The sequence below is a fragment of the Coptis chinensis genome, chromosome 9 (assembly GCF_015680905.1).
Source record: "Coptis chinensis isolate HL-2020 chromosome 9, ASM1568090v1, whole genome shotgun sequence".
In the NCBI taxonomy this organism is placed as follows: Eukaryota; Viridiplantae; Streptophyta; class Magnoliopsida; order Ranunculales; family Ranunculaceae; genus Coptis; species Coptis chinensis.
Window position 1 is genome coordinate 29,011,611 of NC_141464.1, and position 23,284 is coordinate 29,034,894.

The following is a 23,284-nucleotide window of genomic DNA, read 5'->3' on the forward strand; positions in this document are numbered from 1 at the left end:
GGAAATAACCAAATTCGAAATTGACAAACTAACTATTTTATTTATCTAATCAATCAAGAACAATGATTCAAGAATTTAATCTAAAACAGGAATTGAAAATGGAACTAAAACTTAATTAATTAATAAAACTAGATCTAGAAGCTATTTTAATGGCTACTTTCTATTCTAAGTTATGTACCCTAATTCTCTACTAATTAATCTACCATTAACAAAGAGCTAAGCTTTTGTTTTTATACATTCAGATCCAAAAATCGTGCATGGGCTTGGAGCCATGTTTTGGGCCAGAGAATCAGGCCCAAAACCCAATTCTTTCAGTCCAAAAAGGCCTCTTCAAATTTAGATTCGGCTTCAACAGACTTTTCGTCCACTTCTGCTCCTCTGATTGGGTCAAGGCTTGGACCATTGCAAAGCTCTTTTCCGATCCGGTCGTTTTGACATAAGGTAGGCCCAATTCAGGTCCGAGTCCAAAGATATGGCATTCGGAAGTTCTCACGACTTTTGCTCCTTTATCTCACTAAAGTGACACATTTTCACGCACATAATGGACTTTGAAGCCTGAAATGCATAAAAACACGTAATCAGTATTAACTCTTACTTATTATTCACATAATTGGTCTAACAGTATGATTATTAAGGGGTTAAAACTATAGTTTTGGGCTCTTATCAAACCCCCAAAACAAAGATTTTGCTTGTCCTCAAGCAAAGATGAGAAATTAGAATAAGTGACCAAAATGGAGTTCTAACTACTCGTTTTCATTTGAGTGCGATTGCATTGACCATATGCAACAAGGCCTTAAACCACTAGGAATTGCCTAGTGACGAAGTTATAGCCTCGTGAGAGGTTTCAGTGAAGGTACTCACAAACTTCATCTATACTACAACGACTAAGAAAATAAAACTATTGTTTCCTTATTCATGCTCAACTATCTATACATCTCTCTAGCAATTGAATAAGAATAACCAAGTCAGAAACCTAAGTTAATATATGCATAATAATCTATCATCTACAATAAACATATACACAATGAGTAGTACTATAAAATGTTTAGCGAGGTTTGTTTTTCGAGAACTTCGGAATAAGCGTCCTTAAGTAGGTTCTCACAATAATAGTCAAGAAACAACACTCTGATTTTTCCACTCAAGTTTAAGCTACTCCAAACATACAAGTGGGCACACTTTACCTTACAATCTCAATGACAACGAGAGAAGCGAGTCGATCAAACACATCCGCCATTTTACTATCACACTAACCTATTCCTAATTGAGCTAGAGGTCTTTATTAGGTGTTACGGGATTAGGAGATGGTTTAAGAAGGAAGGAAATGGATATTCAAAAGGACAAGTCCGAGATAATAGAGTCTTCATATTACGTAACTAGAGAAAACCTTGTTATTTACTTTTGCTTCTACACTTTGTTTCCATCCTTAGCCATATTTTTCTTTTTTCTTTTCTTTGGCTTTTGACTCCTTTTTATTCTATTTTTGGAGTTTTTATTTTATTTCTATTTTTTATTTTTCTTTTCTTTGGATGGAAACTTCTTTTTTTTTTTTTCTGGAAGCAACTAACTAAATTTTTGTTTACAATGTGGGTTTTTCTTCTTCTTCTTTTCATCATCATTCTATTCTCAGACTTATTCTAAATTGGGTAGGTTGATTTTTTTTTTTTTTTATTTTGTTTTGTTTTTGTAACAGGGTAAAGAATTTGTGGTTTATGAAGGGGCTAATGAAAGGCTCAGTGGGGCGACTAGCGAAAAATATACTTAGGTCAGAATTTCTAGCTATATCGATCCAAAAAGGGCCTAAATTCTCGCTTAGGATATGGTTTAGTGATCAAGCAAGTGGACGTGTGATTTCTCTATCCGGATTTTACTTCTCCCTTGTGTCATTTCTCAAATGTTTCACTCATATAAGGCTTTAGGCTATATTCTCACAGGATTTGTAGAATAAGTACTCTAGCCTAGATTTCAGAAACTTACTGCTAACAATCATAGATACTCATGTAATATATTTATAGATAGATGTAAAGATTATTACCTATATATTAACCTAAGTTTCTAACAATTATTCTGATGCAAATGTGACTCATTGAGACTTCTAGATTGTTAAGAGCATGGAGAAAGAAACAATACCAATATTCCTAAGTGTATAGCATAACTTATTTATTTATATTTTTGAATTTTTGAAATTTTAACTAGAAAACAAATGCATATTATACATATTTATATCCTAGCAGATGTCTTAATTACACATGTTTCTATGCCCCCCCCCAAACAAGAAGCATGCTTTGTCCTCAAAGCATTTAAATAAAGAGGGTAGGAAAAATACCATTGAAACGCGGCGTGAAATTCGTAAACATCTGCAAAACAAGGTTAGAACGCATACTAATATAGGAAATAAACCGACGAACTCTATAAGAGTTCCACCCATTATGGGGTTAACAGAATTAATTTGCTTGGGACATAGCGGACACTAACGTAAACTAAAACTTACCTCCACTCCGTTTGTTATTCGTCATCTTCGTCATCCTCTACTTCTATAAAGAAGTGAGGCTCCTTTCAGGCCTCCGCCATGCTATGATAATTTGCCGGGCTTCACGCCATTTATCATCTATGGTTGCTAACCTATTAAGTGCCACTTGGTCTCGATGGGGTGTAGGGTGCAACCTGGTGAGGTGAGGTTGTATCCGCCACCCTTGCCAAGTCATTACACGAGAAAGATCGAATAATACTATTGGTGGGTCGCACCGTGTCTACCCTAATCCAATCCGTGAAACGCGTGTACAAAAAGCGGGGAAAGAAACATAGCATAATACGTGAAATTAGAAGGGCATAAGAAGGTACTTATGCCTCATGGTATGGGCTCGTGCTAAACTAGACATCAAAGTTCGGGAAGGTCATAGAACCGGCGCCCGTGGCTAAAGCAAGGAAAACGCTGCAAGTGGCGCGCCATTCACGTAAGAAAACGCCATTCCCCCCTAAAATGTTTAGCATAATCCAAAACATAACAGTTCCTATGTTCATGGACGGGGCTACCAAGCGGCAACGTTATAGTCCCCTTGGTCCTCAATCTGGAAAATGCCCGCCCCATAAGCCTCGTGCAAAAACTCATAAGTGTAGACATGCATATTATCGACCCAATAGCACCATGGGTCTTGTATCTCGGCCGGGCATAGCAAGTCCAAGAACAAATGCTAGCAAGAATCGGTAATTTCCATTGGTTCATCGTCAATGTTGATGGAGAACACGTTCTCCATCCGGTCTCTCAAAGAAAATGCAGTTATTATAAAAATAAGATGCAAGTCTTTGGAGAATAAAGTTCACCCGGTCTTACCATAAGAGGTTCCCACCAACGATGTGATCACCTCATGAAACCAAGCACCGTAAGTAGTGCTTTGGAACAAATCTTCGAAAGACTGTTCGGTATTATTATAGGAGATGTCATCTCAAAACTAGGCTCTCGAACAGCTGCAAAACAATCGGGCACAACTCGCTGAAAACTGGAATTTTTACGGTCCACGGAAGTCATGAAGTGGCTTCAACTAGGCGCCGAAGTCGCTCTTTGTATTTTGGAATTCCAGTGTTTGAGTGCGAAAGTCGCTTTGACTTGGGCGAGGGCTCACGAGCAAAATTTTCTGTCGAAGTGGAGGTGTAGAAGTGCCCGCTCTCCTCTGGGGCTTGGCCCGAAGTTGCGCAGATTTTGCGAAAATGGAGACGAAACTTGGGAATCGCGGGTGTGAAGGGTGCGTGATGGAAGTTAGATGTAGTGTGAGTTGTGAGTGTAGAATGTATGAAGTTTATATAGGTTTTAAATTGCTAAAACGGATCGGGAAGTTGCTAAAAAGTATTTACGGCAGTTTCCGGAAATCCTAAAATTTCCAAACCCGAAAACGGAAACAACTCATTTTCTTGATTCTAATTCAAACCCAGTATCTTTTAGGTTGATTTTATGATTGAATGTACCTATTTAATCTAGATTTCATCCTACAATGATTCTCAATCATAGATATGCCTAAACGGCCATAATTTCACCTTACTCCGCAATAAATTCTAACACTAGGGTTATATAAAAATAAAGCTTGAATTGATAAAATCACCCCCAAACAAGTTGGGAAGGTGGGATCAATATGAAACAACCACACATACTGAAAATAACCCCTTATATTAAAATTTTCATTCGAGTTACCTTTCACTACAAAATTCAAATTACGAAAATAAAAAGTTACAAACAAACAAAATAAAACAACAACCACTATCTATCTATCCTCGGACTCTCTAGACACCTCGCCCCTTTGGTGGCGGAGGGGCACACTCTCTAGTGGTGGCTCCCGGGCTCGAAGGTCCAGCAGTCGTCATTCGTCGACGACGCTCATGCCTCAAAAGGCTGTGTCCTCGAAGCAAAGTCGTATGAGGTGGGAAGCGTGCAAGCATATCCACTCTAAAGCTGGGCTTGGGCTTCCATCTCAGCCCTACATTCCCATCTCTCATCTCTCATCCTCTGCGGGTGCGGATCTCGAAGTTATGATGAATAGTCGCCTGTCGAGTCCGGGAGGTCCGCAGACAGATAGTGTTTAGTGACGCGATGCCCCTATGAAGCATAGCCATGCGTTCTGCATCTGACCAACACCTCTGGAAGGCATCCGTATCAAAGCAAGTCACGTCCTCCTCATCCTCCTCCGAATCATCCTCATCCTCCTCCTCTATCTCATCCTGTTCCCTATCCGCGGGCAATATCCAGCGTTGTTGGACACACTCCCTATAGATACGCGGGTTACGGTGCAGGGTAATGTAAATCCTATCAGACGCCGGAGCTGCTTTCATCTTCAGCATGATCTTGGTAATTAACACGGGGAAGAGGTGCCAAAGACTTTCCGACCCCCTAATCATGCTCAAAGCAAAAACTCCAAGATACAGAAATCATACTTCGCTCCTGGAGTACCCATAAGATGTGGGAGGCAGGCGGACCGATGTCACCGACCTTGTCCTTCCCTAGGACATTCGACCTAATCCATCGAAATGTAGCAATTTGGTTGGTCCCTGAGGGATGCCCGGGCGTATTACAATGGGAGTTTGTATTGTAGCTCCCATTGATGTCGATCATGCCCATCAAAGGCTCTACCCGTCGCCAAACTGGGGGCTCTGTAAAGTGGCATCGGATGGATTCTAGGGCGGGATGCCTAGAATCTCAACCAACGATTCGATGGTCAACTCCTTCCTCTTCTTCCTTACCAACACAAAATCCTACTCCCCTCCAACTCCCCGGTGTTGTAGAACCGTCGGACCAAGTCTTCGTGGTAGAAGGCTTCGGTCGAAAGTACCATAAACTACTCAGGTCTCTACTAGCCATTTTCGTCACCGTAAAGCGGTAGCGAAGTGGTCGGCGATGAAAACTTGCTCGGTAAAATTCGGCATTGTTGAGCCATCTAGTGTTTGGAATGGAGTGAGGGTTGAAATGTGATGTGGTGGTGGAATTTTAATAGGCCGGTTGAAGCAACAGTGGTGGTGGTGGAGTGGTGGCTGCAAAGACAAAAAATTATGAATTTTCGGTGGGTTTTAGTGATGGAAATCGGTGGGGGTTGTGGTGGTATTGTTTTATAGAAGATTTGGGTTGGGATTTGATTTTTGGCGTGGGTTTATTGTATTTTCTTTTTGATTTTTATTTTGTTTTAGGTTTTGGAGCTTTGTTAATGGCGGAATGGAGGAAGAAACGATGAACTGTGAAGGTGAAGGTAAAGGGTCCGCTGTCGGTGGCGGTGTTGGGCCCCAAGCCCAAAATCGAAATTTTTGATTTTTTTATTTTTTTTCGCGAACTTCAAATCAAAATTGCCGCTTCGTTACCGGTCCGATTTTTGCGAATGAGATATAGAAATGATCAGGAGAGAATTTCCTATCCAATGATCCATAAAACACTCTATTCCGACTTCAGATGACATACGAGATAGTGGAAAACGCCTCAAAGTGCGTGCATGGCGTAAGTTATCTTAACGAATGAACTCTAAATTAATAGATTTTGTCAATCCGAATCGTAATACAATAAAACGGCCTAAGCAACTCTAATGGGACATAAAACCTTTTAGTACGGAAATTTAACACCCATTCCCCAAACAAATTTTTACAACGAAGCTTAGAAAATTTGTTTTATGATGGTCTTTTAAAGTCGATTCGAGACTTCCTAGATTACTATATTTATTTTTATTTTTTTATTTATTTATTTTTTTTTTTATTTTTTATTTATTTTTTATTTTATTTTTAGAAGGAAAAACAATAAGCAATAAAGACATAATTCACACCATAGAGAAACATGACTCAAAAATCCGAGAAAAACATGCAAGAGTGAAAAACGTGAACTATGTGAACCGTGGACTTAGGATCCGGTACTTACAGCCATACACTCCATAGGGAGGGCCCGGTTACCTTAATGGTGCACTCACCAATATATTAAAGTGAAAGGAAGTGCACCAAACACAGAAATTGAGTCGTTTATAGTCAGATACTCGAGACTTTATCTAAAATATATGTATGAACATGCAGTTGATCATATATCAACAACCGAAACAGTTGTGGATCATTCCATAAATAAATATCAAAGAAAACATATCCAAACACAATCAAGCACCACGATTTCCTACGACGCAGCCTAGTGGAATGAAAACGAAGTCGGATAACCCTATTGTGTAACCTATCATGCACCTTCGTTTTAATTTTTGAATGCGTGGGTGTTTTAGTAAATAAGTGTGGAAAAATGAATAGTTGTGGAGAATATGGTGGATATGGATAAGTTGTAGAAAGACAGCCTGTACACAATGAGGATGTGGTTTTAGCACCGAACTCATTCATTGTGTGTGTAGGGACTGTCTCAATTCTGAAAATGAAGGTGTCAAATAGTTTGTCCTTCAAGAAATATCTGTTTTGCTAGGAGGATTTAAAAATTATGAAGCACGTGAGAAACAAAAAGGATCGAGTGCAAACTCGAGATTCTTTTGAAAGGGTGGAAGGAGGGGAATCGAGGTGTTAGTTGTGCAAGTTAGTTCTTGATAGGGTGAATTGTCACCTACTCGAAGAAACTCATCGAATTCCTCATCTAGATTGGTCATATCCACCTTACTATGGTAGTCCTCTACATCTTTGAGAAAGTCATCTATCCCGTCCTCATCAATAATATGTGTATCGACTAGTGTAGGAATGAAGATGTTGGAGTCTGACTTTCCAAAGGAAAGAATTTTGGGCATATGATTATCAAGGAACGTGTTGTTGAAATAATCTCGAGCAACGCTTTCGATCATGCTAACCTCTCCATCCATAGACGAATCGGGTAACTGTGTCCTTGTTTTAAAAACATTGACTTCAACCGCAAGATGGCCAAAAGACATGGACATTGAACCATCACGGCAATTAATGAGCGCATTGGCGGTTGCTTGCGGAAAGGGCGCCCTAAAATGATCGAGACAGGCAGTCGTTAGCGACTTCTCGTATCGAGGACTACAAAATCAGCCGGATAGTAGAAATCTTGAACTTTTACCAAAGACATTTTCGACTACACCCTTAGGATACTTAATAGACCGATCGACTAATTGCAACGTCATTTTTAGTGGGTTGCATCTTGTCTAGACCTATTTGTCTATACAAATAAAATGGGAGTAAGTTAACACTAGCCCCCGTGTCTAATAATGCGGTCGTCGTGATAGGAATCTCCTAAGGTGCATTGTGCTGATAGGGCGACCGGGGTCCTTGTACTTAACAATTCCATTATGTTCGGATAAGGTTGGGAATTGTTCGTAAAAAAAGCGTCTTTTGGTATATTTGTCTTACGCCTAGTAGTACACAATTCCTTAAGAAACTTAGCATGATGTGGTAGCTTTTTAATAGCTTCGAGGAAGGGAAGGTTTATAGTTAGATTCTTGAAAACGCCCCTAATCTCCTCGTAATTTGTATCCCTAGTTAACATGGCTAATTTTTGTGGAAACGGTGGTTTCGTCTATATTTAGCAATGGGTATCACCGGATGTTTAACCGTGGCTTTTGTTTCTTAGGTTGTGTTGTAATGGCGGTACCTCTACAAAAGTGGTAGGCTCTTCAGTTTCTATTTCGGTATCTAGTAAAATAGCGGTGTAGGGACTCTTGGTGGGGTAACTATAGGTATAGTTACCTTGTTATCAACCACTCTGCCCGAATCGGAGAGTGGTGATGGCATTTATCTCACCTACATTTTTCATATTCATTACTAGTATTATCGGTTACCTCAAAAGTTTGTGTTTGTTGTTTTAGGATTAGGTATTGCGTGACTGCAACACACCTTTGGTTTGGGCTTTATCTTGAGCCATTTGTTGGGTTAAATTATTAACCGATTGTAGAAGTTGTTGGTTAGATTGAGCCATGGTTTGGAAAAGTTTTTGGCTCACTTGTATGAAGGTGTCAAGGCGATCCGGTTGTGTGGGTGTAGTAGTCACGGGTGGTGTGTTTGGAACTATTTCCACGGAATTATTTATTGGTGGATTTTGATAATTATTATTGACCTAGAACGATACCTCTATTAGCATTATAATTATTATAATTACCTTGACCTTGTGCTTGACCTTGTCGAGGTTGCACTTGGTTGTTATAATTATTAAAATTACCCTGACCCTGTCCTTGTCGTGGTGGAGCTTGGTTAAAGCTGTGCGTTGGCCTAACATATTGATTATTGTACCCTTGAGGTGTGACTTGTTGGTTATTTCTCCAACCGGAGTTGGGATTTTGTCTCCAAGGGGCGTTAGGTTCACTATTAATGGAACAAGCCTGTTCATAGGCTATAGGACAGTGGGAGTCGGGATGCTCAGGACTCCAACAGAAACTACATGGGTTTGAATTTACATTCATGACGGGGATAGGCTTTTGTTGTACAGAAATGGCCTCTACCTTTTTAGTGAGTGATTCGATTAGAGTTTTAAGCTCGGAATCGTGTTTAATTTCAAACATACCGGCGGCCTTAACTGTTGAAGAAGAACTAGCGGAGCGGGAGTAATCGTCACTACCCCCCCAATTATTATTTCGCTTAGTTTGGTCCTCTAAAAATTTATAAGCCTCCGAGGCTCCTTTACTTAAGAAACTACCCCCATTCATTATGTCAAGGACTTCTTTATGGTAATGTTGAAGTCCTTTGAAAAGGCACTAACTAACGTGTCTTTTGCTAGGTTATGGTGTGGACACTCTATAAGCAGATCGGTGAAACGATTCCAAGCCTCACGAAAATGATTCATGAGGATTTTGTCGAAAAGAAATGAATCTTGGAAAGCATCTCATCCGTCTTGAGGGGTGGGTAAAAATGTTCCATAAACAATTTGAACAAGTTTAGCCCATGAGTCCACGTAATTAGGCGCTTGGCAGTTAACCAAGACGCCTTTATCGGCTAAGGTGAAAGGGAATACCCTTAATTTAATTTGTTCCGCACCAACCGTAGGATGGTGGAATGTTGTTAGGACTTGTTCAATCCTACGCGTAGCCGATAAGGTTTTTCATGGTCTAAACCATGAAAAACGGGTAACAAATTAAAAATATTTGGAGGGATTCTCAAAATCCCCATTTGGTCCGCTAGAACGATGCAAGATTTGGGGCTATCATTTCAAGGCTTTGTAGAAGTCCGAGAGAGAGGTCTCTCTTTCTTCCCCATTATATCGGTGGTGTGTGTGAAATAGTAGTTAGAGGTGTAGTGGGTGGTATACTAGATAGATTTGATTGTTGATGTTGTTGTGTATTTACGTTCGGTGTTTTGTTCGGCCGGACCTTAATCTCATGCAAGACTAAGTCGAACTTAACTAAACATGCAACACTCCAAACAATTTCGATATACTAGTAGAAACCTCTAACGGAGATCGCGAGTGTGGAAGAAAGGAATACCGACAAGGCCCTTGCTTCGCTTATGAATAGCGTCTTGTTTTTACGCTTGTTGATTGTATAGAGCGAGTTAGAACACTGAAAAATATGAAAGATCAAAGTTGAATCAAACCGCCGAAATCGAAAAATTTAACACGTAGGCGCCGCTCAGCACAGAGAGGCGGCCTTCGCTCGAAAGTAATTTTTTCAAGTGTTTTTACTGGTTGTTTTTTAGGGGTGGGTCGCTCCGTGTCGGGGGGGGTGGGGTTGGTCGCCAAGGGAGGATGCTGGCTTCGATGTAATTTTTACCCTGAATTTTTCAACTTAGAAATGGACAACCACAGTATGAATCAAACAAGGGTGGGTGGGTGAAATGGGACTTAAAAATGACTACTTCTACAAAGAAAACAATGCTAAAGTGCAACTAAGATGGCAGCGGCGCCATTTGATAGATATAAAATCCGTAAGTAAAATGAATAATTTACCTACGAAATGAACGATGAATTCAATCCGTAAGTAAAATAAAACTGGACTTTTGAGCCTTTGTTTATCAAAGCTTCTACTCTCGATGCGAATTGCACTAAGTGGAGTAGGAAGTTCGTTCCACTCCTAGTTCCCTAGCATGGATTGTTTTCTAAGTCTAAGAAATCAGTCTTAAGTCAATGAGAGCTTTACGAAGGGAATTATACTACGATGCAATATGAAATTGATTATTTGAATTTAAACTACGAATGCTATGGAAATATGATTGTTTGAATCTAGATAAAGGATTAGAGGGGAATTGAATCCACCTCGAATCCAACTTAACAACCTAGCGTAGAATGTTGTATCTCAATTCTCACGTTCTTACGGCGAGAATTTCAAGTTCTAATCCCTAGTGTTCATGGCATTCCTACCGGATACTAACTAGCATGTGAGGTCGTCCACCCATTCTCATGGCGAAACACGACCTTCTAGAGTGGAATAGATTCTACAACCAATTCTATACTAAACAACTAAGTTTTCATCAAGGCTTCATCAACCCCTCTAATGGAGGTTTTAGCCTTGATTCATCAAACTAACATTTCCCATATTATTATAACTAAACATAATATCAAGATTCGAAATTTACTTAATCTAACAATAATGAATCTAATTTAATGGCTGGAATGAAATAAGAACAAGAATTGAAATTAGATCTAGAATGGAAATAACCAAATTCGAAATTGACAAACTAACTATTTTATTTATCTAATCAATCAAGAACAATGATTCAAGAATTTAATCTAAAAAACAGAATTGAAAATGGAACTAAAACTTAATTAATTAATAAAACTAGATCTAGAAGCTATTTTAATGGCTACTTTCTATTCTAAGCTATGTACCCTAATTCTCTACTAATTAATCTACCATTAACAAAGAGCTAAGCTTTGTTTTTATACATTCAGATCCAAAAATCGTGCATGGGCTTGGAGCCATGTTTTGGGCGAGAATCGGTGCCCAAAACCCAATTCTTTCAAATCCAAAAGGCCTCTTCACTAGATTCGGCTTCAACAGACTTTTCGTCCACTTCTGCTCCTCTGATTGGGTCAAGGCTTGGACCATTGCAAAGCTCTTTCCGAGCCGGTCGTTTTGACATAAGGTAGGCCCAATTCCGAGGTCTGAGTCCAAAGATATGGCATTCGGAAGTTCTCACGACTTTTGCTCCTTTATCTCACTAAAGTGGCACATTTACGCACATAATGGACTTTGAAGCCTGAAATGCAAAAACACGTAATCAAGATTAACTCTTACTTATTATTCACATAATTGGTCTAACAGTATGATTATTAAGGGGTTAAAACTACAGTTTTGGGCTCTTATCAGGAAGCTAATGTTAATGGAGTTTAGGGTTAGAAAAAGATAGATCTAGATTAGTTTTTAGATCTAGATCTAGGTTTTTACATTCATTCAATTAGTTAGTTTAGAATCATATTTTAGTTTTTAGAATAAAGTATTAGTTCTTCATTTCAATTTAGATTATTGCTTAAATTCTTGATGATGGATGCTTGGGCTTTGCTTGGGCTTTGGACGCTGGGGCTTGGGCTTTGTTGGGCGTGGACCTTTGTGCATGGGCGTGGGTATCTTGGGTGCTTGGACGTGGACGCCTTGGGCTTGGGCGTGGGTACCTTTGACGACGCCATGGAAAGCATTCACTACCAAATGATTTCCAATTGGTCTAGTTCCACATGATTACTCTTTTTAGTCTAAAATAGACCCAAAACAAAGAAAAAACCGGACAAACGGACCACCGGACACGAAACCCCAAAAAAAGTCGTTTTTGCTCAAAATGAATGTCCAAACCATTCCAAATGGTTCCAATTGTTTTCTTATGTTGCTCTACGTTTGAAAACACCCCAAATCAAAAAAAAAAAAAACACCCCGATCGGACATCCGAGCCGGAAGTTATGACCGTGTAAAGTTCAGAAGTCATTCAATGTTCCCTTTTGAATATAGTGGAAAAAAGTTAGTGACTATATTAGGGGGGAGAGGAGTTTTTTTGTGGGAAGGCATCATAGCATAGTTACTCCCCCTCGCCCAAGGCGCAAGGCCAAGGCGCTATGCTATCACGTCGGGTAGGCATGCCCCGACTAGACGACGTCCCATGTTGCCACTCGATGTTGCCACCGGCTGCCAAGGTACCACCGCCGCTATGCCACCACCGGCCACCACCGCGGCCACCACCTCCGCGGCCACCACCGTCCCTCGAAAATGTGCCGAAAATGTGCCAAAAATGTGAAAATGTGCTGGAAGGCGCTATGCATCACGTCGGGTAGGCACGCCCCGACTAGACGTCCCAAGTTGCCGGTCGATGCTACCACCTCCGCCATGGTGCCACCAACGGCCACCTCGTCCCTTTGTCCCCAAAAATGTGCTAGCGTGCCAAGGCGCTATGCATCACGTCGGGTAGGCATGCCCCGACTAGATGTCCCATGTTGCCACCCGATGTTGCCACCGCCACCCCTACCGGCGAGCACCACCGCTGGCACCACCCACCACCGCCGGCCACCACCCACCACCGCCCCGCCCACCCGCACCACCACCGCCGCCCACCGCCACCACCACCACCCACCTCCTCCACCACCCACCACCACCACCACCACCACCATTTTCGACCAATTTTTTCCATTTTGGTTGGTTTTTTTTCCGTAATCAATGATCGTTCGCCCCAAAGTCACTACCAACCCCATTTTTGCCTAATTTTGATCGATTTCGCCCTTTTTTTTTTGTTTTTTTGAGCGATTCAAGAGATTCAAATCAAAAATTCAAATTAAAAAACCCCAACCTAAATTTTTTTGCCACCTCGTTTGAATTTTTGCTAACCAACCCCCCCAGGTTAGAGTTTGAGTGTTCCAAGGCTCTCCTTTTCACCTTCATTCACCATTTTGGCCCCTTCCCACAATTTTATCCGCCCGAAAAGATATTGGTTGCCTCGATGTTGTTCCCCCCGATGATGCCATATGTGTATGCGAAGCTTCTTCTTCCTATTCGGTTTTTAAGTTTTGCCGCATAACAAATTGGCTAGGGGGGCACATACCGGTGTGTGAAAGTCAAGTAGCAAAGATCATGTTAAAAAAATGTCTTCGCTTATATATATATGTATGGGGTATGGGGATATGGAATAGAATAGATATTGGTTTACCTCGATATTGATCCTCTCCGGATGTGTATTAGCTTGAGCCCGCCGGAACACAACGCAAGGAAGTGTTCCACGGGCTTAAGTTGCAAGCTACACAGTCGGGTCCAGCCCAAGATATGGGTGATCGATAGGGGTAGAGCAGCGATAGCGAAAAGTATGGGTGATCGATAGCAACTAAAAGTAGCAACTAGTATGAGCGGTGTTCGCCCGTCGGGTTTTCGGGGTTTTCACCCGATTCGTTGGATGCCGTTGCCGATCATGGGGGATTGCCCCCGATGATATTGGATGATCGATGTTTCCCATATTGATCGATGATGCCATATATGCTTCTTCCTATTCCAAAGGAAGTGCGGTTTTAAGCGCACACAAATTGGTGAAAGCGGCGGGCACATAATGTGAAAGTCAAGTAGCAAAGATCATGTTATAAATGTCTTCGAAATATAACGCTTATATATGGGGGATATGGGGATATATAGATAGATATTGGTTACCTCTCGATATTGATCTCTCGATGTGTATTAGCTTCCTCGAGACGCGCGGCGGAACAACGCAAGGAAGTGTTCCACGGGTTGCAAAGCTACCGGGATACGGGGGGGGGGGTCGGGCCGGATCGATATATGGGTGATCGATAGCGGAGTAGCAACTAGCATAGAGCGGTGTTCGAAATGTCTTCGGGTGGGTTCCATTCGAGGTCGATTCGATTTGGTGATATTGGATATTTATTGATTGGATTGATTATTGGCCCCGAATTGATATTGGTCGCCTCTCGATATTGGATCCCTCTCCGACCTTTTTCTTCTTCCAGCCGGAACAAGAAGGAAGGAAGTGTTCGCGGAGGAAGGAAGATGGATGGGGGGGATGCGTTGCCGCCGCGTTTTTTTTCTCTCTCGGTCGTCGCTTTGCTTTTTCCCTTTTGTGTTTGTTCGCCGCTGGGATGGATGGACGGATGCAATGGGACGGGCGGGTGTAGTATCGGGATGTGTTCGTAAATGCGTAAGTGAGTGGTAAATGGTGCGCGTGTGCGCCAGAGGGTTTCCGCCAGCGGCAGCTAACTATGTGCCGTTCCTCTTCATTTTCTGAAACAATGGAGTTCGGAGTTCTCCGTTGAAATAGGTCGGTTCCCGTGTTGCATACCGGTCGCAAACGCAAACGCGCCTCGTTATTGATATATGTCATTGCTTTTCCCACTTTTTTCGAAACGGCGGGGCGGTCTAAACTTCTTCGTGTTGTTTTGTGACCTAACCGACGGGTTGCCTGTTAGTATGGCCAAACAAGCAAATCCGCGCTCGAGGGATGATTGGAAGATGATTTTCGGCTGGGTTTTTCCCGGCCGGTGCATTCGCGGCCCCGAGAAATAGACAGCCCGTCTCCGCACCGACTGTTCTTCCGTCTGTGCGTTGGCGGCGTCGCAAAAGGAATGCTACCTGGTTGATCCTGCCAGTAGTCATATGCTTGTCTCAAAGATTAAGCCATGCATGTGTAAGTATGAACTAATTCAGACCGCGGAAACCGCGAATGGCTCATTAAATCAGCTTATAGTTTGTTTGATGGTACCGCTACCGGATAACCGTAGTAATTCTAGAGCTAATACGCGCAAAACCCCCCCGACTCGGAAGGGGACGATTTATTAGATAAAGGTCGACGCTGGCGGGCTATGCCCGTTCGATGATGATTCATGATAACGGATCGGATCGGATCGCGGCCTTTTGTGCGGCGACGATCATTCAAATTTCTGCCCTATCAACTTTGGATGGTAGGATAGTGGCCTACTATGGTGGTGGACGGGTGACGGAGAATTAGGGTTCGATTCGAGAGAGGGCCCCGAGAAACGGCTACACATCCATCCAAGGAAGGCAAAGAAGCGCCAAGAAATTACCTAACTCGACAGGAGGGAGGTAGTGACAATAAATAACAAATACCGGCTCTTAGAGTCGGTAATTGAATGAGTACAATCTAAATCCCTTTAACGAGGATCCATTGGAGGGCAAGTCGGTGGTGCCAAGAGTCGCGTAATTCCAGCCCAATATATTTATATTTAAGTTGTAAAAGTTAAAAAAGCTCGTGAGTTGGACTTTTGGGTTTGGCCGACCGTCCGGTCCGCCTTCCGTGGTGTGCACCGGTCGCCCGGCCCCTTCCTTCCGGGGCGCGCGCCCTAATCTTAATCGGGCCGGTCGTGCCTCCGGTGCTGTTACATTTTGAAGAAATTAGAGTGTGCTCTCAAAGCCAAGCCCAAGATACAGATACATTAGCATGGGATAACATCATAGGATTTCGGTCCTATTATTACGTTGGCCTTCGGATCGGAGTAATGATTAAAGGAGTGGACGGGGGGCATTCAGATTTCATAGTCGAGGTGAAATTTTGGATTTATGAAAGAACTAACCACCGAAAAGCATTTGCCAAGGATGTTTTCATTAATCAAGAACGAAAGTTGGGGGCTCAAGAGACGATCGATACCGTCCCTAGTCTCAACCATAAACGATGCCGACCGTGGATCGGGCGGATGTTACTTATAGGACTCACCCGGCTTATGAGAAATCAAAGTTTTTGGGTTCCGGGGAGTATGGTCGCAAGGCTGAAACTTAAAGGAATTGACGGAAGGGCACCACTGGAGAGTGGAGCCCGCGGGTTTAATTTGACTCAACACGGGAAACTTACCAGTCCGCATATAGTAAGGAAGGATTGACAGATCGGCTCTTTCTTGATTCTATGGGTGGTGGTGCATGGCCGCTCTTAGTTGGTGGAGCGATTTTGTCCGGGTTAATTCCGTTAACTAACGAGACCTCACCGCTAACTAGCTAGTGGAGAATCATCTCCACGGCCGCCTTCTTAGGGGGACTATGGCCGCTTTTAGGCCACGGAAGTTTGAGGCAATAACAGGTCTGCGGATGCCCTTAGATGTTTCGGGACGCGCTTAATCGATGTATTCAACGAAGTCTATAGCCTTGGCCGGTGCCCGGTAATCTTTGAAAATTTCATCGCGGATGGGGATAGATCATTGCAATTGTTGGAGCGAGAACCACAAGTTGTTCTGTGTTTGAATGCAACTCCAACCGATAAGGGGAGATACCAGAGGCTTGTAGGAAAATTGATCTATTTATCCCATACTAGGCCAGATATTGCGTATGCAGTTAGTGTCATGAGTCAATTCATGCATGACCCACGTAAACCTCACATGGATGTTGTAGAGCGCTTATTGAGATATTTGAAATCTGCTCCAAGTAAAGGCTTATTATTCTTGAATCATGATCACCTAAAGGTAGAAGGCTACACTGATGCTGATTGGGCAGGTTCAGCCGATAACTGAAGGTCTATCTCAGGATACTTCACCTTTGTAGGTGGAAACCTTGTGACTTGGAGGAGTAAAAAATAGCTAATAGTATCAAGATCAAGTGCTGAAGCTGAATATCGAGGTATGACATATAGGGTATGTGAGTTGCTGTGGTTGAGAAATTTGTTGAAAGACTTGGGTTTTAAACCAAAAGTGAAAATAAATCTATATTGTGATAATACGTCAGCTATAGAGATAGCTCATAATCCTGTCCAACATGATCGGACGAAGCATGTGGAGATTGATAGACATTTTATCAAAGAAAAACTTGATGTTGGAATTATTACTCTTCCATTTGTAAAGTCTGAAGACCAACTAGCAGATGTCCTTACTAAAGCAGTGGCTAGCAAAGTGTTTATTGACTCTTTTGTCAAGTTGGGCATATGTGATATCCACGCACCAACTTGAGGGAGGGTGTTGGAGTAACAATATATTACAGTATGCAGTATACTTAGAAAATATATTATAATCTTAGCAAGTGTATCGTAATCTTTCTCTAGATATATAGATCTCCTATAACCATTCCTATAATAATGGGAGATCTTATGTATTCATATTTCTTGTATATATACCCCCTTGATATATCAATAAAGATTATCAGAAATATTCATTCAAACATCTTTGACAGCTTGAACTGTAAGGTTCATGATATGATTAACTTAAACAACTTACCTTTTTCATGAGTGGATTTATTTGATTGATAGTACATAGTGTAGCATGGTGCTTATAAATCCCACAATTAAGCTAACTACAGTAGTTATGAGAAATTAGCATTGCACCATACCGTGTGATTTGTATTTTCATAAATGATCATTGTTAGTTCTAACCATGTGGTTTTTGCTAAACGTTGTCTAATGATTCTGATCTTGGTTAGTAAGGAGCATTGGAGCAGTTTGTTTGATGGAACGGCGAGAAAAAAATGCGTGGTGCAAAGAAATTTAAGGACATATTCACTAAAGGATTCTAAATTGGTGAATGAGTAACTGAAGAACTTAGAAACCTTGGAGTTTTCTACACTATGAAGGTTGAGGCAGTTCACACAAGAAAATTAGTGCCAAACACTTTCCAATAGCTTTAAGGATTTGTGTTTATAAATTTTCAAAAGAAGCACCGTTCCTTTTTTTTTGTTTGGTCCTAAATCAAGCATATGTATTGTGCTTTAATATGTGGTTGTAAGGAACATTGTAAATAGAGACAAGAGTCCGGTTCTAGGGACTCAATTATTTTTAACTCAAATTTGACTCAATTTCTTAGCCACAAGATTTTCTTAATCTTACGGATCTAATTAAAGAAGTCTACAGGTTTACTTATTCTTTTTGGATGACGTCCATGTGGGACCAGCCCCACTTTTTTCTCCTTATTTTTATTTTGAGGTATCTTCTTTCCGTCCCATTCCCTCTCTTCTAGCAGAACCAATAACTGCTTCCATACTTTCATTCCAAATCACTTATTTGGATCAAAACTCTTGGGATATGAAATTGTTCCATCGTGCTTGAAAAATAAATGCAAATACAAAGCACAAAAAGAATAACTACAAAAGAGAAGAACGACTTTCCTCTCTAGTGAAGCATTAACAAGAAGTTGGTGTACGCGTATTGTATCATATAATATGTTCAAAGAAAAAAATGCATAGATGGGTAACGAACTATACACAAAATCAAACATTGGTGTATAAACTTTTTTTTTAGCAAGTTTGGGTAACAAAGCGTACCGCATTTTGCAACGTTGGGTTCTGCTTCACTTCCGTCCATTTTTTCACGTGTCAAGTCTTTTTTTCTTTTTCTCTAATTATGTGTCACTTATTTTCCTATGTGGCGATCTAATGGCAATCTGACACGTATGAAAAAACTTGACATGTATGAAAAAATTGGACGGAAGTGAAATAGAACCCAAACATTACAAAACGTGGTACACTTCGTTACCCAAATTTGCTCAAAAAAAGGTTTATACACCAATATTTGATTTCGTGTATAGTTCGTTACCCATCTATGCATTTAACCCAGAAACCATTTGAGCAAAAACAAAATCACGAAACCACTTTTCCTCACTTTTCTTTATGCTTATAACTTATGGCGTAGAGTCTCAAAACTAGGAGAAGTGGCGCTTTATATTTCAAGGCTGTTGAGAATGGTTAGAACCGCCCAGAGATTAAGGTTTTATTTGGAGTCTAATGATGGAAATGGTAATAAGAATGGGGAATGAATAAAACTTAAATATTATGCTGCTGTAAATAATATCATGACGGAGAGCTAACTCCACCGGTTTTCAACATTAAAATGACTTGTCTACGAGCACAAATTCACAAATATAACCATTTGGTACGATACGACAAACTGTATAACACTTTTGACCAAACAAAAAAAATAAAAAGCAACTCAACTCCAAATTCTTGCAGAATCATGCACTTCAAAATAGTTCAACTCCAAATTCTTTGAAAAAAATAAGAGTTACGTTTATGACTATTTAATACCACGTACTTTCATTTTTTTTTTCCTAAATGGTATCTGTATTTTGTTTCTCGCCTATTAGTACCACGAACTCTTAATTTGGTTCAATTTAGTACCTCCGTCTATTTTCCATCCCAATCCGTCAAATTTGTTTAACGGATACCTCACTTGTTTAACCACGTGCCAAAGTAAGGATAATACATACTATGTATCATTTTTACTTTGGCAGACTAAAACTTCTAGTAAGAATGGTGAGAACCAAGTGATAATAGGGCTCAACAGGATGCTATATAATATGTATCATCTAGAAAATGATATGCTACATAGTATGTTTCATCCTTACTTTGGCAGACCAAAATTTTCAGTAAGAATGGTGAGAACCAAGTGATAATGGGGATCAACAGGATGCTATATAGTATACATCATCCAGAAAATGATATGATACATAGTATTTATCATTCTTATTACTTTGGCACGTGGTTAAACACGTGAGGTCCCCGTTAGACAAATTTGACGGATTGGGATGGAAAATAGACGGAGGTACTAAATTGAACCAAATTAAGAGTTCGTGGTACTAATAGGCGAGAAACAAAGTACAAATACCATTTAGGAAAAAAAATGAAAGTACGTGGTACTAAATAGTCATAAACTCAAAAAATAAATGTCAATTCCAAAATCAATTCCCCCATATTTGCCATTAACCTAAGAATAAATTTTTTGTTGTTTTAAGAATTTGAATCGGAGATGGAGGTACTGAGAGAGTTGTGAGAATGGTGCGGGTTGGAGAAGTTGGAGAAGAAGAAGAATAGTTGTGAAAATAAAAAAATAGCCGTAGTTAGAGAGTTGGACGTAAAAGTGAAAAAAACGTTATTAAATTATAGAATGGTCCCACATGATATTATCTAAAAAGAGCAAGTAAACTTGGTAGACTTCATTAATTAGATCCGTTAGATTAAGAAGATCCTATGGCTAAGAAATTGAGTCAAACTCGAGTTAAAAATAATTGAGTCCCTATAACCGGACTAGAGACAATTTGTAGTACTGTGATGGTAATTTGTCGATGAACAAGACTCTTATGCTATAAAAAAGGTTTTGAAAGTAACCCGACCCTAAAACAACAAGTGCAACAACACATTCAACACAATTAACAGTTTTACCAAAAATAACTATGAATTCAGACGTACTATTCTTTCCGCAATCAGCTTTAAGGCAACAAGCTAATTCTAAAGACTAATAGTCTAATACACTTGAATAATGGGCTTAAACAAATCTTTTTCTTTTAACTCGTATAGACTATAGATGACATACAAACTATATTAGTATAGGGAGGGTTTTAGGGACATATATTTCAAAAACACCTAAACAAACTCATAATTGTCATGACATTTCTAAATTTTAGATTTATGATTTGGAGTTTTCTAACCAAACCAAAATGAAGATACATATATGAGATGTTAATATTCTACATTGACACCATAATTAAGTGAAAGAATGACTAACGCTTCTTATTCTATTCTCATGCTTGATCATACAAATACGTATACGACATACTGCATATTATTTTTCAAGAATAACTAGCAAATCAAATGGATACACAATTGAAATTTCAAGAAGCATATACGAAATCCAATAATTATAACATAGTAATAAAAACATATCCCAAAAGAGAACTAAACGATGTATCCATCTTAGTGGTAAAGCTGCATGACTTAGTGCATGCACCAAGTGAAAGACAGCAATTAAAAATTGTTGCAACAACACAAGTTGCACCAAGAGAAGCTATAACATGGAAGTAAATTTGGTGAAATAAGAGCAGAAAAGCAAGAGAATGGACTGGACATGTTTTTAGTCCTCTGGAGGAGGGCCTGTTTTTGGAGGCTTTGGAGGGAAAGGGAAAGGGTGTGGTGAAAAAGATAGCTTTGGAGGGAAAGGGAAGTGTGGAAATGGTTGCTTTGGGGGGAAAGGGAATGGTTGCTTTGGGGGGAAAGGGAATGGTTGCTTTGGAGGGAAAGGGAATGGAAATGGAGGAAGAGGTTGTTTTGGAGGGAAAGGGAATGGAGGAAGCGGTTGCTTCGGAGGGTATGGAAATGGAGGAAGAGGTTGCTTTGGTGGGAAAGGAAAGGGAGGAAGCGGTTGCTTTGGAGGGAATGGAAATGGAGGAAGAGGTTGTTTTGGAGGAAAAGGAAAGGGAGGAAGAGGGTGCTTTGGAGGGAATGGAAAAGGAGGAAGTGGTTGTGCATATCCACATATTCCATATAAGCAAAGAGTCCCCAAAGCACATCTGTTCAAACAACTGCCACAATGGAAAGGATTAATATTTGTGTCAATGCACAAACCATTACAACATTGCCAAGTAAATGGACACTTAACGCCACATAACCCACAGTTATTCACATCCGAGGTAACATGGACACAACGGTTCTTACAACACAAGCTCTGAATGGGAAACTGTCCCTTGTGGCATATCCATGGTTGAAACGACCAACACCCTGGCGCCCGAGGCTTGTTCACCTTTCTAAGCCACGGGGAAACCGATGAATCTGTCTTGTTGGATACCACATTTTCACCAAGGGCAACACCTCCAACTACGTCCACGGTAATCACTAATAGTATCTGTATTAGAAGTCCGATTCGAACTTCTAAATGATGCATTTTATGGCCAGATCGATAGGAATTTTAAGGAGATTTCAATTCCTATGCTAATCTCAAGTCACACATTAGGAGGGGTAGGGGTAGGGGTTGTTTACGTGATATAAATGTAGCAACCTTTCTTTTTATAGGGAGAAGCTTAAGGTCGGTGAGTTCATGTTTTTCTTACTATGGTTATGACTTTAGTACTTGTGCTGTGGGTAGTAAATGCAATTACCATAGACGTGAGAGGTTCTTAGCTTTTACAAGTCCACGAGTTTATGCAAGTGTAACCGTCAAGTGAAGACCTTGACTTATATAACTTGGGTAGTAATGGTTTGTCGATGAACTTCTTTGGTTTGGTAGGTAATTGAATCCATTGGAACTTGGGAAGTGATGTATTCATGATGTATATGCACCTTTAGTATAATAATAATAGCTTTGAAGTCGCACTTAAAATCGATCATCTTCTTCTGATTCCTTTGCAAGTATTGTGATTTTAAATGGCCAGCGACCCATCAGCTAACCAGACCTTGATTATGGTCTCCTGAAGCCCATTGACAAAAGGTTGGTAAGATGAAAAAGGAATTGAATCATACAAGCTCTACGTCTAATTTCTGTTATATTTTTGTACAATAAGACTGAATGAAAGTAGTGTGCTATGGAAGATTTATGCGACAGAAGCTCCATGCAAAAGAAATTTTGGAAACATCTCTTTTCATCACCATCAGAGTATTGTCTCTATAGGGTTCTAGAGAAACTTTGCAGCATCAATGACGAACCATACATGCCTAGAACAATCTCTATCGGTCCTATACACACAATACAAATAAATGACAGTACTTGGAAGCTCATAAACAATGCAAATCGCATAATTTTCTTCATAAGGATCCAGATATAAGCTTAGAAAATTGTGCTAGTAATCGGAATGAATTGGTGGGAGAGAGTTCATGAATGTTATAGTGATCAAATCAGTTGCCGCTTTAAAAGCCATTAATTTGTTCGAGGGGCACTACTAACGACACTTCACTGTAGAGCAGCTCGTGCATTTCCCACCATGAAACAGAGATGACTGATTCTATGTTTTCGAAATGGCCATTATTTTGAGCTAGTATGATTCGGTGGGAAGCTCAAGTTAAGAGTAAAACATTTTCCGGACTCGTTACAGAACTGATACTACCCCCTCAGAACTTGAGAAGAAAATGAAAAGCTCAAAATTCATACCAAGTGCAACTCCGCTCCACAAGACTTGGATACAATTTAAGACGGGCACTAGCACCTTCTTCTGAGGCATCTGAGTTTCAAAAAGATTTTCACCTCTAAAAGTTGTAAATATTACATCCTTTTTGAGTTCATATAGAATTCCGACTATGAAAAA

General features: G+C 40.4%; 1 pseudogene; it reads left to right on the forward strand.

Annotated features, from left to right (window-relative positions):
* Positions 1-14,924: 14,924 nt before the first annotated feature.
* Positions 14,925-16,057, forward strand: LOC147475445 (18S ribosomal RNA; annotated as a pseudogene).
* Positions 16,058-23,284: the final 7,227 nt, after the last annotated feature.